Source organism: Patagioenas fasciata, chromosome 20 (assembly GCF_037038585.1).
Source record: "Patagioenas fasciata isolate bPatFas1 chromosome 20, bPatFas1.hap1, whole genome shotgun sequence".
NCBI lineage: Eukaryota > Metazoa > Chordata > Aves > Columbiformes > Columbidae > Patagioenas > Patagioenas fasciata.
Genome location: NC_092539.1, coordinates 10,158,610 through 10,172,732, shown reverse-complemented (window position 1 = coordinate 10,172,732; position 14,123 = coordinate 10,158,610). Strand labels below are relative to the sequence as shown.

General features: G+C 46.9%; 1 protein-coding gene across 1 annotated transcript in view; it reads right to left on the bottom strand.

Annotated features, from left to right (window-relative positions):
* Positions 1–12,900, bottom strand: part of DAB2IP (DAB2 interacting protein) — a 147,277-nt gene extending 134,377 nt beyond the window's left edge. Inside the window, exon 1 of the mRNA XM_071817237.1 lies at positions 12,766–12,900. The gene's annotated coding sequence lies outside the window, so the exon portion shown is untranslated. The remainder of the gene's footprint in view (positions 1–12,765) is intronic.
* Positions 12,901–14,123: the final 1,223 nt, after the last annotated feature.

Sequence of the window (14,123 nt, the reverse complement as noted above, 5' to 3'; positions counted from 1 at the left end):
GAGCTTTGAAAACCTCTGGAGCAGATCGTACCAGTCACCATAGCTTGGGCAGCACTGATCTGCAGAACTAGGCAGTCTGGCAGGCCTGGTGTGCAGGCTAAGCTAAGCTTTATACAAAGCTCAGAAAGCTGTAGAGCACACAGGCTCACCTGTATCAGGGGATTCTTGCTGGCCAAGGCTAAAATGCAAAACCACTAAGATCCTAAGAGGGGTAGAAAACACCTACAGGCACTGTATTTGTCTTAGCAGTTAAGAGACCATAAACAACCTCTGAAAAGGCTGGATTCTCCTTTCCTCAGCCTCACATAGATCAGGACCCTGGTTACTGTGTCAGGCTAAATGCAACAGACTCCAGAGCTCCTGGAACTGCAGGGATTTTGGAGGGGCCTGTTCAGCTCATTATAGAAAGGCACTTTTGCTCCTACCAGAACCGACGAGGGTCAGGGGCACAGATTTCCTCCAGATCTACGCCTGAACAAGGCAGTCTGGCAAACACTGACTAATGAGAAGTGGTAAAACACTTAACAGCAATGCTGAAAACAGACATCAGGAAGAGGAATTTCTCAAAATGCTCATTCTGTTCAATTCAACAAAGAAGCCCATGGTTACCTTTACACGGTATGTGGTAATACTGCACGGAAGGCATCTTGTTACAGTCAGAGTCTTCTGGAATATAATCTTAGCTCAACCCGAGGGCTCTTTTGTTTAGGTCACGTCACTCACAGGCTCCATACCACAACACGCATAGCTGTGTATAAATCAACATAATACAGGGTATTGTGGCACTCTTGCCAATGGTGTCTATGCATTACTTTGCATACGTTAAGTGTACACCTCTATTCAATTTCTCTCAACCTTTCTGAGCATTCCTAAGTAACAAATAAGCCCCCAGAGCCCATCAATATTTTGACTATTCCAAGAGAAATCACATACTTTCAGATAAAGCCATAAAAAAACAAAGGCCACTTCAATGGTCTCAGCCTGTGCTGAGCACAGAGGAAAAGACATTTGTTGTATACTCTAAGCACAGAAGCCGTGAGAAAGCCTTTTCAGCTGAAAAAGCCAGAAACGCTGAGTGCCACGTCAGCGCTTTTCAGACTAATGGAATATTACGTTCTGAAGATAGACCTGCATTCTAATACAGCTTAGACAGAAGCTTTCCCTATCACACCAGCTTCTTTCCTAATGAGGAGACGCTCCTGAGCAGTGCCTAACACCCCGTCTTCCATCTGCTCAAGGCTCTTTCCAGGTGAATCCCATCAGCAGCACAGTGTCTTTAACCCAGCAAATGCATAGACATGTTTTGCTCTAAGAAGGGAAACTCCACGGAGTTCATCTCCCCACAGGAAGGCAGCAGCGGGGCAGGCGCAGGCCCGGGGGCAGGAGCAGGCTCAGGCCTAGGCCTAGGCCTAGATCCAGTTCCAGTTCCAGGCCCAGCGCTCCCGCTCCGCACGGCGCTGCTGCCGCCCGCAGGCCGGACGGCGCCGGCTCGGCTGAACCTGCTCGGCCCGTGCTCTCCTGCTTCTGATGTTTGTTACCCACAAAAACCCGCCTCTACCACGGAAATCAGTCCCCAGACATTAAACAAATCTGTACGTGGTTTTGTTTCCTCCCGAGATCTGTTTTCCTCTCAAAAAAATCTGTTTTGCGTAGCTTAGCGAACATTATTTTCTTCTCTTTTTTACACCCCCAGGAACTGAACCACCACGGCCAAACCACTCGTACTTGTTATTTTAGCTGAATAAACTTTGCCTTTGGCATTAAAAATATCCTAGGAAAACAAATGCAAGGTCATACTCTGCAATTGCTGCGCAGTCATTTTCATGCACAGATGCTAAAGAACATTAAAAAAAAATTACATCCATTTTACTTGCTCGGAAACGCCAGTGAAGTATCCTTGAGTTAATTACTCACGGCTTCAACGCTTCCAACTTAGAACACAACAAACACAAACCCTTCTGGTTTGGAATAAGATTTAAATGAGACATATGCAAGGCAAGGGAAGAGCCCAGGTGAGGCAGTTTCAGTACAGTCCAGCAGGAAAGTCAGGGGCAAAACAGATTCCAATATGCGTACATGTTATTGTGGTTGTTGACTTAATAACTGCTATTCCAATCACTTTACTGCATAGAACTGAATTAAACACGCCAGCAACAAACAATCCCAGTGTGCCGGACAGAACGGGATGTTTGCGACCATGAGATGCCGCAGTTCCCATGCTCTGTCTCCCAAGCCCACTGTGACCTGGTCTTCTGCCCATCCCCAGGCAATCTGCCCCTTTTTCAGTGGAAGTGGCACCGAGCTGAAGCACACGGGGTGGTTTTGGCACAGCCATCTCACTCATGTTGTCCTTCCCCTGATGCTGGAGGGGAGCTGGGAACAGTGGCTGACACTGGAAGCTGTGCTGCCATCAGAGACCTGGACAGGCTGGAGAGCTGGGTGGGAAAAATGTAATGAAATAGAACAAGAGAAAGTGTAGAGTTGTGAATCTGGGTAGGAACAACCCCAAGTTCCAGTATAAGTTGGGGAACGACCTATTAGAGAGCAGTGTAGGGGAAAGGGACCTGGGGGTCCTGGGGACAGCAGGGTGACCATGAGCCAGCACTGGGCCCTTGTGGCCAGGAAGCCAATGGTACCTGGGGTGGGTTAGAAGGGGGTGGTCAGTAGGTCAGAGAGGTTCTCCTGCCCCTCTGCTCTGCCCTGGGGAGACCACATCTGGAATCTTGTGTCCAGTTGTGGCCCCTCAGTTCCAGAAGGACAGGGAACTGCTGGAGAGAGTCCAGCGCAGCCACCAAGATGCTGAAGGGAGTGGAGCATCTCCCGTATGAGGAAAGGCTGAGGGAGCTGGGGCTCTGGAGCTGGAGAAGAGGAGACTGAGGGGGGACTCGTTCATGTTTACAGATATCTAAAGGGGGAGTGTCAGGAGGATGGAGCCAGGCTCTTCTCGGTGACAACCAGTGATAGGACAAGGGGTAATGGGTTCAAACTGGAACACAAGAGGTTCCACTTAAATTTGAGAAGAAACTTCTTCATGGTGAGGGTGGCAGAGCCTGGCCCAGGCTGCCCAGGGAGGTTGTGGAGTCTCCTTCTCTGCAGACATTCAAACCCGCCTGGACACCTTCCTGTGGAACCTCAGCTGGGTGTTCCTGCTCCATGGGGGGATTGCACTGGATGAGCTCTGAGGTCCCTTCCACCCCCTGACACTGATCCTGAGCGACGTGCGCTGACCCGCGGGCCCAGCTCTGCTCCCGAACGCACGCAGCGCTCCCCAGAGGTGCCGAGGATGACTAAGAACATCTCACCGAGTCACCAGGAGGCGGGGGAGGCTGCTGGCCACCCGCCAGCGCTCTGCTCTCTGCTTTTTCATTTTTAGTTTCTGCTCTTTGCTGGAAAGTTTCTACTTATGCTCTGGTTTCCATGGCAACTGCATTTCTTGCCTTTCTTCTCTGGCATTAAATTTTTTATTTGATTTCCCTTCTTCCCCAGACATGACTTTCTTTTCCTTTTGAAAAAAAAAATAAATAAATAAAATTAAACATTGTCTTCTCTTTGGTTGGTGATATTTTTAAAGGGGGTGAGAGAGACTTTGCAATCTGATGGAGAATCTCTATATAATAGTGGCAGAGAGGTAACGTCCCAAGTACAAATATCAGGGGATTCCCTTTAAACTCCTTTACCATAACTATCTCACACGTAACGAGGTTACGATATGTAAGAGTTCCAGATAGTGCGTAACCCAACATCATTTAAAAGTTGGCTGGTTGTTTTTATGAGACCAGACCCAGGCATTTTTTTCTACAACTAAGCATTCTATTGTTTTTTAAAGCATTACTCGTGATTCCTGAGCAGACTCAGGAGAACACCCCATAGTTTAACAACTGGAACTGCCCCAGGAACGTGGCCTTCAGTTCCAAACTGTGAGAGCGCTCCCATGTTTTCATTGACAATAGGGGAGGTGGGTGGGAAGTCATCGGGATTTTCCAAGCTTTATGTTCATCACAAACAGAAATAGTTTACATGCTGCAAAAGCACTACAATAATACAGGTTTTCGTCCCATTTCACTATGAAAGATTCTCTCCACATCTCTATTCGCCAGCACATTCAGGCCATAAACTGACCCTCCTGTACAGTTGTAGATTACAAGGCTTTTAGTCTTATCTCTGCCTGGTGGGATTTCACAGCAAATTCTTTCAGGACTCAATAATTAAAACAAGCAAAACCATAGCATTTGGCTCACATGGCAACACAAACAAATCTGTCCACGGGTGCTATCTTGTTTGCAGCACATGTGCACAGATTTACATGTAGGATTGAGGCTTAACGCTGTGTTTGTTTAGATTTTTCATTACTCAGTACCCCAAGCATAAGGTAAATTATATAAAGACTGAAACTGGAACAACTTTTAAGAGCGAGCTGAACTTAGGATAATCCTAAATCATTTGATTAACCCCATTTTGCAGGTTTTAGATTCTCACTCCTCAGAAGAAATAAGGGAGTAGGCAAGGAGCGAGGAGTCCTGTCTTCCACACCTGGTTCACACCTCCCTCCTCTGCTTGGGTTCCCTCCTCCAGTGAACATCCAGGTCAGGAATTCACAGGATCTTACACAAATCTGGCAATATTCAGTGCGTTTGTCAGCCAAGCTATTTTAATTGTCAGATATTAAATATATCTGCCAAGATCCATGCTTTAAAGCCCCATTACAACATACGCTGTGCATGAACTCCCCACTGACTGGATTCACAGCGTGCCAGGCACCCCAAGCCAAGTAAATGCGGGGAGAGAAGTTTTACACAGCTACGTGTGGCCTCCCGGTTTCCTGCCCTTTGAGCTGACGGGCTTAGGGATCCAGAGCACTGCTTTAGGTGTGGTAGGTGTAGCCCCCTAAATTGCATTCGTAATGTGACTTTTCTGTGGCTACGGACCAGCTTCACATTTCCACGGCTGTGACTCCCAGAGCGGGGATGATCTGGACAGACAGCAGATCTGCTGCTGTGCTCTAGTGAGAATACCCGGGCAGGCCGGTGCTCATCTTCACCTGATTTAATGATTTGCTGGCCAGGCTACAGAGAGCGTCTCAGTAATTCACACACCTGCGTGGTGTGATTTGTTGGTTGCTATTCCTCATCTGTAATCGCAACAAGAAACGTTCATCGTTCATCACAGCTTTCTAATATGAAGTTTTGAGATACGGCAATGAAGAGGCTTCAGCCTGGCGTGTCTTCTTGAGAACAGCCTAATCTTGCAAATAACGACCCGAGCGCCAGGCGCTGGGATGCGCTGGCCGAGCCCAGGGTGCAAACCAGTCCCGCGATGGAGGGGACGAGCCTTCCTCCACTCGGTGTGGGGCAACAAGAGGTTGAAAGCAAAACCTGCTCATTTCTAAGGATGCAAGCGCTAACTTCAGTGGCTGCAATTCCTGTTTTCATCCTAAATGATCCAGAAACATCATTTGACAAGAAAACATCCTTTCCACAGTCTCTGTATATGAGCTATTCAATCATCATTACAAATGTTTCCTCACCTCTGCAAAGTGCAACTTGAAAATCATCAGCAGCTGGTCCCCCATGGGACAACAGGACCCTGTAGATAAAGAGCAAGATGCCAAGGGGATTCCCAGGTAGCCACACTGTGTATCTCCACGATCCTTACTGACCTCATTATTGCCTCACCCAGATTCGAAAACTCTTTTTCTAACTGCGCTGTTAGCATCACACCTTCCCAATAATGTCCACGTTTGAACTGCTCTCATTAATTTCCTGGAGTCCAACAGAATACAATCCTAACACAAGTTATCAAGATGATTAAAATTCTGAAAACAAGCTTCTCCGCGCTCCATAAAGCGCAGCAAATGTATTTGCTGCAGTCGGTAAAGCTCTGTGCCTAAAGCTGCGTGGTAACTCAGCACAGCCAGAGTAGCGGTGCGGGACCCGTGAAGCTCCACGTTTCATCAGCCAGAGCTGCGTTTGCAGCCGCGGGGCCAGCGGCAGCCACAGCACCCGCTGCAGCCGCTCTACACCTGGAGAGAGAGTAGAAAGATCCAGAAAATAAAAGCTTAGCAATAGTTTGGAGGGCTTATGGTCAGTCTGTTGCGTTCCACTGGTAGAGCCCACCTTGGCCTACTGAAGACAGCGATTTGTTGAAGTCAATGGCGTAGCCTTCAACGTTCTTGTAGTGAAATCAAGGAAAATTGTAGCCTCTAAGGTTCACCAAGGACCAACCAACAGAGCACCAATATATTTACCGAACACAACATACACAGAGAAGCTGTTTCTTTGAAGTCAGCTGCACTACGTGTAGGTTCCCTCCAGGTCTCCTCTGTTCCAAAGTGGGCGTTCGGGACCGGCAGAGCACAGCACGCACTCCACCCACGATACTCCTATCAAAACACTTAAACTGATGGCCAACAGCACTACAGATTCCAGTTCCAGTTTACTTTTGGAGATTCAGTCAAGCAATGGCAATATTTTGGACTGGGATGCAAATCTTTCAGATGTGTAGTGCTGGACTGGAGTTCTCCAGGGACTTCCAGGCAATTCTGCCCCAGCTCGAACAAGAAGAATCCTAGACGTGTGGTTATTAACAGCTGGAAATCTTTATTTCCCTGCTCTACAGAAAGAAGGATCCCAGCTTCTCCCTGATTCTCATCATTACACAAAGTAGAAGTTTGCACAGGGGATAGCTGTGCATGTTTTCACCTTGGCAGTTCTCCAGAGATTTGCTCCAAGACATAAAGCAATCACTCCCAGTTGGCAGGCAGTTGTAGATGATGTCGGATGGTTGTTGCTCCCCGGCAAGCCGTGGCAGCGCTCCTCCCCTTCCCAAACAGCCATGTCACCCGCCAACAAGCCACAAAACTTCTTCGGAGAAGTACAAACACAACTGACAAGGTTTGCACCAATTCACAAGCCGAGTGTTTAACACCCGGGCAAACATCCAGCCCTTCTGGGAGCACTGAGCAAGCAAACCCGGGAGAAGGAGGCCGAGCGATGAGCACAGAAGCCCTGGCAGGCGGTGGCTGGAGCAGGACGGTGTCGGCAGGACCCGCCATGGCCCCACAGCCCCCGAATTGGCGCCAGGCCTGGGCACGAGAGCCCCGAGCCCGTGTCTGACAAATCACCCGCACGGCCAGGGTGGCTCCATTCATCTTGCGACCTTTAGTTACTGCTTTGTCTGCTAAGAGAATAACTCCTCTTCACTTTGTCGAGTGCCTCGCCAGCTGGGCATGAAAACAACTCTGCAAAGAGGAGGGTTTGGGTGTTTTCTCTGGTTGTCAGAGTCACCTTTCAAGGTGCTTTATCAACCTACCAGGATTTTCCTGTACCACCTCACTATGTAAGAACATATTTGATCTGCTGAGCTATTGCAAAGTCAGTTTTCCAGGTCTCCAAGGCAAAGCGTGACATAACAACAGCAGGATTTGGAGCGTGGGCTGAACGATCTCATGCGAGATGATTCCGACTGCAGACGCAAAGCATTAGCTGCATTTTATAATCGCGGAGTTAATTTTTTTGCTAAGAGAAGCAAAGCCAGAGGAGCATTGGCTCCAAGGACGACACAGTGTGTGGTCTCTGCATTTGAAGAGCTCTGCACAGCACTCACTCATGTTACATCAATTACTTTAACAAAGTTAGGCTCAGAATATTTATAAAGCTAAGATCTGCAGACCTTTTTGCAATCACCTGGGTACAATCACCTCATTCACAAGAACTAGTTATAAATTATGCTAATCAGTAAAACATTCAGAAGATGAAGAGGGGTTTACTGTGTAATTTTAAATGGATTCCCTATGAAGAAAAAAATTGGGAGATATACAATTACGGTTTCCATGAACATTCCTTTTAAAATCTAGCTTATCTGTTGTTGCATGTCAGTAATGTAAGAGTTAAAGCACTATAATCAGGAAATATAAAGCACATCGTCTTTATTGTGGGACCCCTTCCACCTCTCCACGGTGTTTCAATGTAACGCTGAAGGCTTTGCTGTACACAGATGCCATGTTAAGCACCAACGCTGAGCCCTCCAATGAAGCCAAATAAGTGGCCATAATTCCCCTCTCAGGCTAAAGCTGGAGGACACACACACCCTGTCATCTGTGCCATCGCTCTGCTCGGTCTATGCATAGTCTTGCCTTTTCGAGAACCAAAGCAGAAGTGTCACAGGCTTCTCTGGACGCTGTTTTACAGACTACTGCTTCTGCACCTTTTTTGCCCAGGTTTCTCTTTAATCAAGTACAATTTCTCCGCTCTTTCCCTCGGTTCAGAGGGCGCTCTGCATTTTCTCCACTGCTCACAGCACTTCCCCAGGTATATTCAGATGTAGAGCCAAGAACTGCTTGTCAGCTCTTCACCCAACTTCTCTGCTCAGACGATGTCAAGTTCAGACTCCATGAAATTAGAATTTTCCAGTTGGAGGTTACAACATGAAGTGCCCAGACTGTTGTACAATCCGAACATCCCGCAGCCCGACACCTGTACCACGGCCCTAAGGGCTTTAAACCATTCAGGAATCCACTTGGGTGTCAATTCTGTCTGGCTTCCACGAGCTTATTTGCACAGACATCACACAGTGATGATACTTGGCACACGAAACCGCATTAACAGGAGTGATGTGCTGTCTAAAATTAACTATGTATTTGTTTTCAGTCTCTATAGAACACGAGGAGTGATGCAGATGGTTGACAGCACCAGGTTATAGCGATAGCTGTAAAACGTGATGACTGTTATCAAATGCATCGTATGGCTTACGAGAGCAAGTAGCAATTAAAGAAAAAAGATAAAAGAAAGAAAAACATATTTGCAAGCTTACCCTGGACAGGACAATTTGCACAACAATTTTGTCATCACACGTCACAGGTTATCATCAGGAAAATTAAGTTCAAAGCCAACCGTGACTTTAACCTGAAGCACTGATGGCCACTCACCATCAGAACTAAATACCTTGAAGGAATATGTTCCAGGGCACTCGCTTTGCACTGGGGAGCAGAACCAGCAAGGGGCTTAAAGCCAGTTCTATATTAACAGATTGAATAAAATAAGATCACTACTTCAAAACTTAACAGACACTGGGTATCTGAAGCAATTACAGAATAAATCTGTGAATAAATCTGAAACCTTTGCTCTTCACCAAGCCGGCAAAGCTCTCTGATTCCTGTTTCCTCCTTCTGAGCTGCCATGACCGCAAGTCTAGACTTCTCAAAGCTACAAGGATTTATTGAAACCAGTTCTACTTAGTAAGGACCCTGGCAGGCCAAACAGGAAAAATGAGTGTATTTTATCTGAAAGTGCATGTCTACCCATTCACCAGCTGAGAATGAGGGGTTAATGCATTAGAAATGAGGCCAGAGGAAAGCGCTGTTGCTTGGCTGGGCCTCCCGAGAAGACACCCAGAGCAGCTGGAGGAGATGGGCACTCAACCCTTCAACATCATGGGTTTCAGAACATCCATACGCTACATCTACCGGGACACACGTTTCTTACAGTAGGAAGAAGTTTATTATAATCCAATGGGGAACATGTTTCTCTGTGTTGGTTTTTGATTTATATTTAATCTCTATCCTATACCAAAATATGTACATACATAATTAGCTTGAAATATTTAAGAACATGTCTTGGTGTGGGATCCATTTGCAAGGAACATGATCCTGAGCACCAAGACTGATGTGAATATACTGACAAAGCATCGATATTTTCAGACACATTTACACTGCAGAGAGTATGGAATTCGGTAATTTACAAATGTCTATACCATTGGCAAGTTTACAGCACGTAAGGCCTTCATCCTCAATTATGTCAAGTAAAATCATGTGCTGCACTTCCTCAGACATGACCAGACTTTGTACATAAACTCTTTCCCTTTGAAGAAATCAGAGCACGTTATTAGCTCAGATAATTTCTTAATGTAGTTAAACAGCCCCGTAATGTGAAAAAGACTGGAGAAGCAAACAGGAATCGCTGCCTCGCCGAGGAACTTAACCCCTATGAATATCTGCTCATGGAGGACAGAACCCTTGGGTCACTGCGATGGTTCCCAGCACAGGTTTGGGCTCCTGGGCCGGCAGAGCCAGAGCTCCCCAGCGCCCGTGGTTTCAACACCTTGAAAGGAAGGAGGACTGCCAACATTTCCATGAAGAAATCCAAAATCAGACCTACTTTTGGTGGTTTTCAGTGCCACAGCTGCTCTGCAACCTGGTCTCACACAGTCTGAGGCAGAACCCGGGCGCTTCCCCCCAGCCTGTCCCAGTTTCTCTGGAACCCTTCTCTCTCCATTAATGCTGCTCTCCTGTTTAAAACACTGCCTTCTACGCTTCATCTGACCTAAATGGAGGCAAGATAGCCACCTTTTATCTTGATTTTGTTGTCTTATCTTGATTTTATCTTGATTTTTTCCATTTTCCTAGCCCACTGGTAAGCACCGGCAGCAATGACATCATCCCAGGAGGCGGCATCTATTCAGAGCAGCTCCGAGCCAGCAAAAACACTCCTAACAACACAAAAATAGTTCCTAATACATTTTCCTCCTTGGCAAAGGAACACTAGATTATATAAAAGGCAACAGAAATAGCTAGCACAGATACATGTAAAGTACTTTGGTATCAGTGGTGGTGCCTCATCGCCCTGGTTCACATCTGCAAATTGGAGATCTATGTTCTAGGTAGGTCAGATTTGTCTTAAACTCAAGTTGAGGAGAAAGGTACTGATCTAGGGTCCAGGCAGCACGGAGGGCAGAGGGAACCACGTTCTTTGGGAATCAAGGGAGACTGAATGGCCAGAGAAAGCCTGGGAATTGAGTCAGGCAAGAGTTGGGGTGGGAGACAAGAGAAATTCGTGTGGATTCCTGAAAGCAAACTGTCAGTGCACAATGATGTTTCTTGGTCGGAGCTGCCACATTAGCGAGAAAATACTCTTTCCTATAGTGAAAATGACAATTCTTCATCTTCAAGGAAACAAATAGCCTGGAGTGCAGAACGTTAAGTCCCTAAACAAACTCTACCCATGCAAACACCAAGTAACTACTGTGCTTGATGAAGGGGAAAGAGAAAAGGCCTGTCCGCTCTGAGCAGAAGATCAACACGGTTTTACAATGAGCTCCTGATGTGATTGTGCACATGTACCCATGTACGCATCCCCGAGCCCCACAGCCCGGGTCCACGGTCCCGTGTCCATCAGCGGCTGCTGACACTCGGTCGCTACAAACAGCAAAGAACCTTCCCCTGGGTCTGGAACCGACGTGATCTCCACCTCGGGAGTTCGGAGGGCGGAACTTCATTCCTTATGCTACTTCATTGTAATCATGATGTCTGGTCTATTGACGGATAAGACAGGGCTGCTGGGAAATCTACAACTGACAATATAATTCCACCAAAAGAGACCTAAGTGAGTATTCATTAGCAGTAGCAATGAATGAGAAATGGGGTTTCCCAGTAACTGTACTGGTACCCACATGAGCTTTCACATGAGAGGAACACCAGGCTTGTGCCAGATACAGGGACACCTCGGCCCATGGATCTGCCCACAAAGCGAGCGTGGCCGCTGGGTCCTGGTCCCCCACAGGTAGCCCCCATCGTTTCTGGGGCTCCAGCCACGCTCCTGAGCCAGGCTGCAGCAAACTCCGCTTCTTTCTTATTAAAATAATTGCTTTTGATGATGTGGCATCTTGCCACAAAAATGACTAAGTGAAAAGATGGCTAACTGTTCGGATTCCAGCAGATCTTTTCTGTATTACAAGAACATCAGCTCAAAAGGCCTGAGTGTAAGCAAGCATACTACATGGAAGAACTTTTCATGTATCTAAAATTGAATCACTATGAAAAGTTTAGGTTAGATCAAGTACCAGCTGCATAAATCCACTGTTCCCTTATTTACAGGTGCTAAACATTTCTCTTCGAAAACATACACAGTTACAATTAACACACCAGCACAAAAACTACACAACAGGTATTTGCCAAAAATACTTTACAGTGAGCCCTTCAGCAAACAAAAGCTTAGAAATACACTTTGTGGATTTCTCCTTGGGACAGACAACAGCCAATGGAATAATGCGACTCACGGGAAGGAAGGCTGAGATTTGTAAAACATCAATATTGTATGGCCTCCCTTAGCTACCTCGGGTTGCGTAGGTAGAAGCGTCCGAATGCAAAGTAACTTCAGAAAAATAGATAATAACTGTTTTAAAACAGTAACGTGAAAAAGTTCAGTATGTGCCAAGAGTAATGGGAGGGGGTGGTGGCGTCAGGCCTGTGCTGGGGTTAAGGGAACGGCCACGGTTTTGTCTCCAGTGACTGAGTCTACAGCAGCAGGTCATTAGTGAGCAGAATTTAATGGGCTGGCAAACTACATCTTGTTTTCTTGAAGAGGAACGTACCACCGGACTGCAACCCGGGCTGCTGCAAAAGAGCTGTACTTCGTCTGAGATGACAGTCTGAAAGAGATGCCACAATCGGCAAAGCAAGAGTTGAGAGAGTTCTCCGCATAAAGATGCGGACTGAGAACTATATGCTGACTTGAATTACAATGACACGTACACTGCAGAAAGTTTTAAGACCTATTGTAAAACAATTTCTACACAAAAAAAAGACAATTGTTGTTCCAACTCTTGCTCATTTCTTCAGGTTCATTAGAGAAATGGAGACAAAACACAGGCTTTGATCTCAGGCATTGCTACAAGGCAACTGTACGTTTCAGATGAGACACATTCATTCCTAACAAAAGACAACCCCTCTGCGCCGGCTCGGTCCCGGTCGCTCCCGAGCCCTCCAGCGCTTACCTTGCACCGGCAGCTCAAATCTTGGGAAGGAGTTTCTCAGAGCCACTCAGACATTCCACGTTAACTGTTGTGCTGCAACAAGCAGCTGCAAAACTCGCTGATTTATTTCCCCGTTTCATGCGCATGCTGAATCCCAGAAGAAATCCCACGCAGGGAGAAAAAAAAAAGGGGGGGGGGAGCACAAAACAAGCCCCAAAGCCACAGCAGAAGCACCTTGAGCAAAACACAACAAACTTTAGCAGGGAAACTGAAAGGAAACGCAGCGGCAGCTCCAAGTTTGGACGCGGAGCGGGACGGCGCGGGCTCCCCGGCCCGGCTCTGCCCGAAGGTGCCTTTCCAGGCGCAATTCGCCGCGCGTCCCGGCTGCTCGGAGCAGATGGAATTCACACGTTATTCCCCAGGAGCAGCGTTCCCAGCCCAATCAGGAGCCAGCGCTCACAAGCCAAGTGCTTCCCAGACTCTGCTCCAGTTCTCAATAGCTCCAGCGCAAGATGAATGACTCAGAAAATGAATAAGCAGGGAAAATAAAACACGCCTCTCCCTCGGCAGAGGCGCAGGCAGGCGCTTCAGCCCTCGGTGCTGAGCGCTGCTTTCAAGTCGAATGCACCTGCTTTTTGCCCTAAATCCTAGATGCTGATTATATTTTCTATATCGTTAATTTGTGGTGAGCAACTTTATCTTGGGTTACAAGTCCCAACAAGAATTAAATCTCTGTGTTTTATTTCCCGTCAGTCTTAAAAAATAACATTTCAGCTTTTTCTTTACTCTTGCAAATGTATGTGTGCTCTTCCAGATAACTCACACTCCTCATGCCATCGTTTGCTGAATACGTACATAAATATGAGTAATATTAAGGCCTAAATTTAAAGATCCTGTTGCAAATGATATAAAAAGAAGAAAAGTTCATTTCAAAACTGTCTCCTGCGTCCTCTGGTTTTGTCTCAAGTTTACCAGGAAACTTTAAATTACAACAGAACAAACACATCTAAGAAACAAACACATTAATGACGAGTCCGAACTTTCAGGCAAAGCCCAAGCATGGCCCAAAATCTGGCCAAACAGACCCAGTAAACCCTTTGCAACTTCTTTGCTTAGGTCCATAGCACCCATCCCATCCCAAAAGCGCGTTCAGTACAACTCCTCAGCTCCACGCCCGGCTCTCCCGACAGCTGCGGCCGAGCAGCAAAGGGTGATCTGAACAAGGGAATGTTCTGGTGCAAAGAGCCGCGCAGCCCCAGCAGGTTCAGCTGAACACAGCGGTGCGTGGGGAGCGCTCCAAAACACGCTGGAATTCCCTTAGCCTGACAACAGAAGAGACTACGAGGGGACGCTGTTTAATGTTTCCCCAGCCCGGCTCT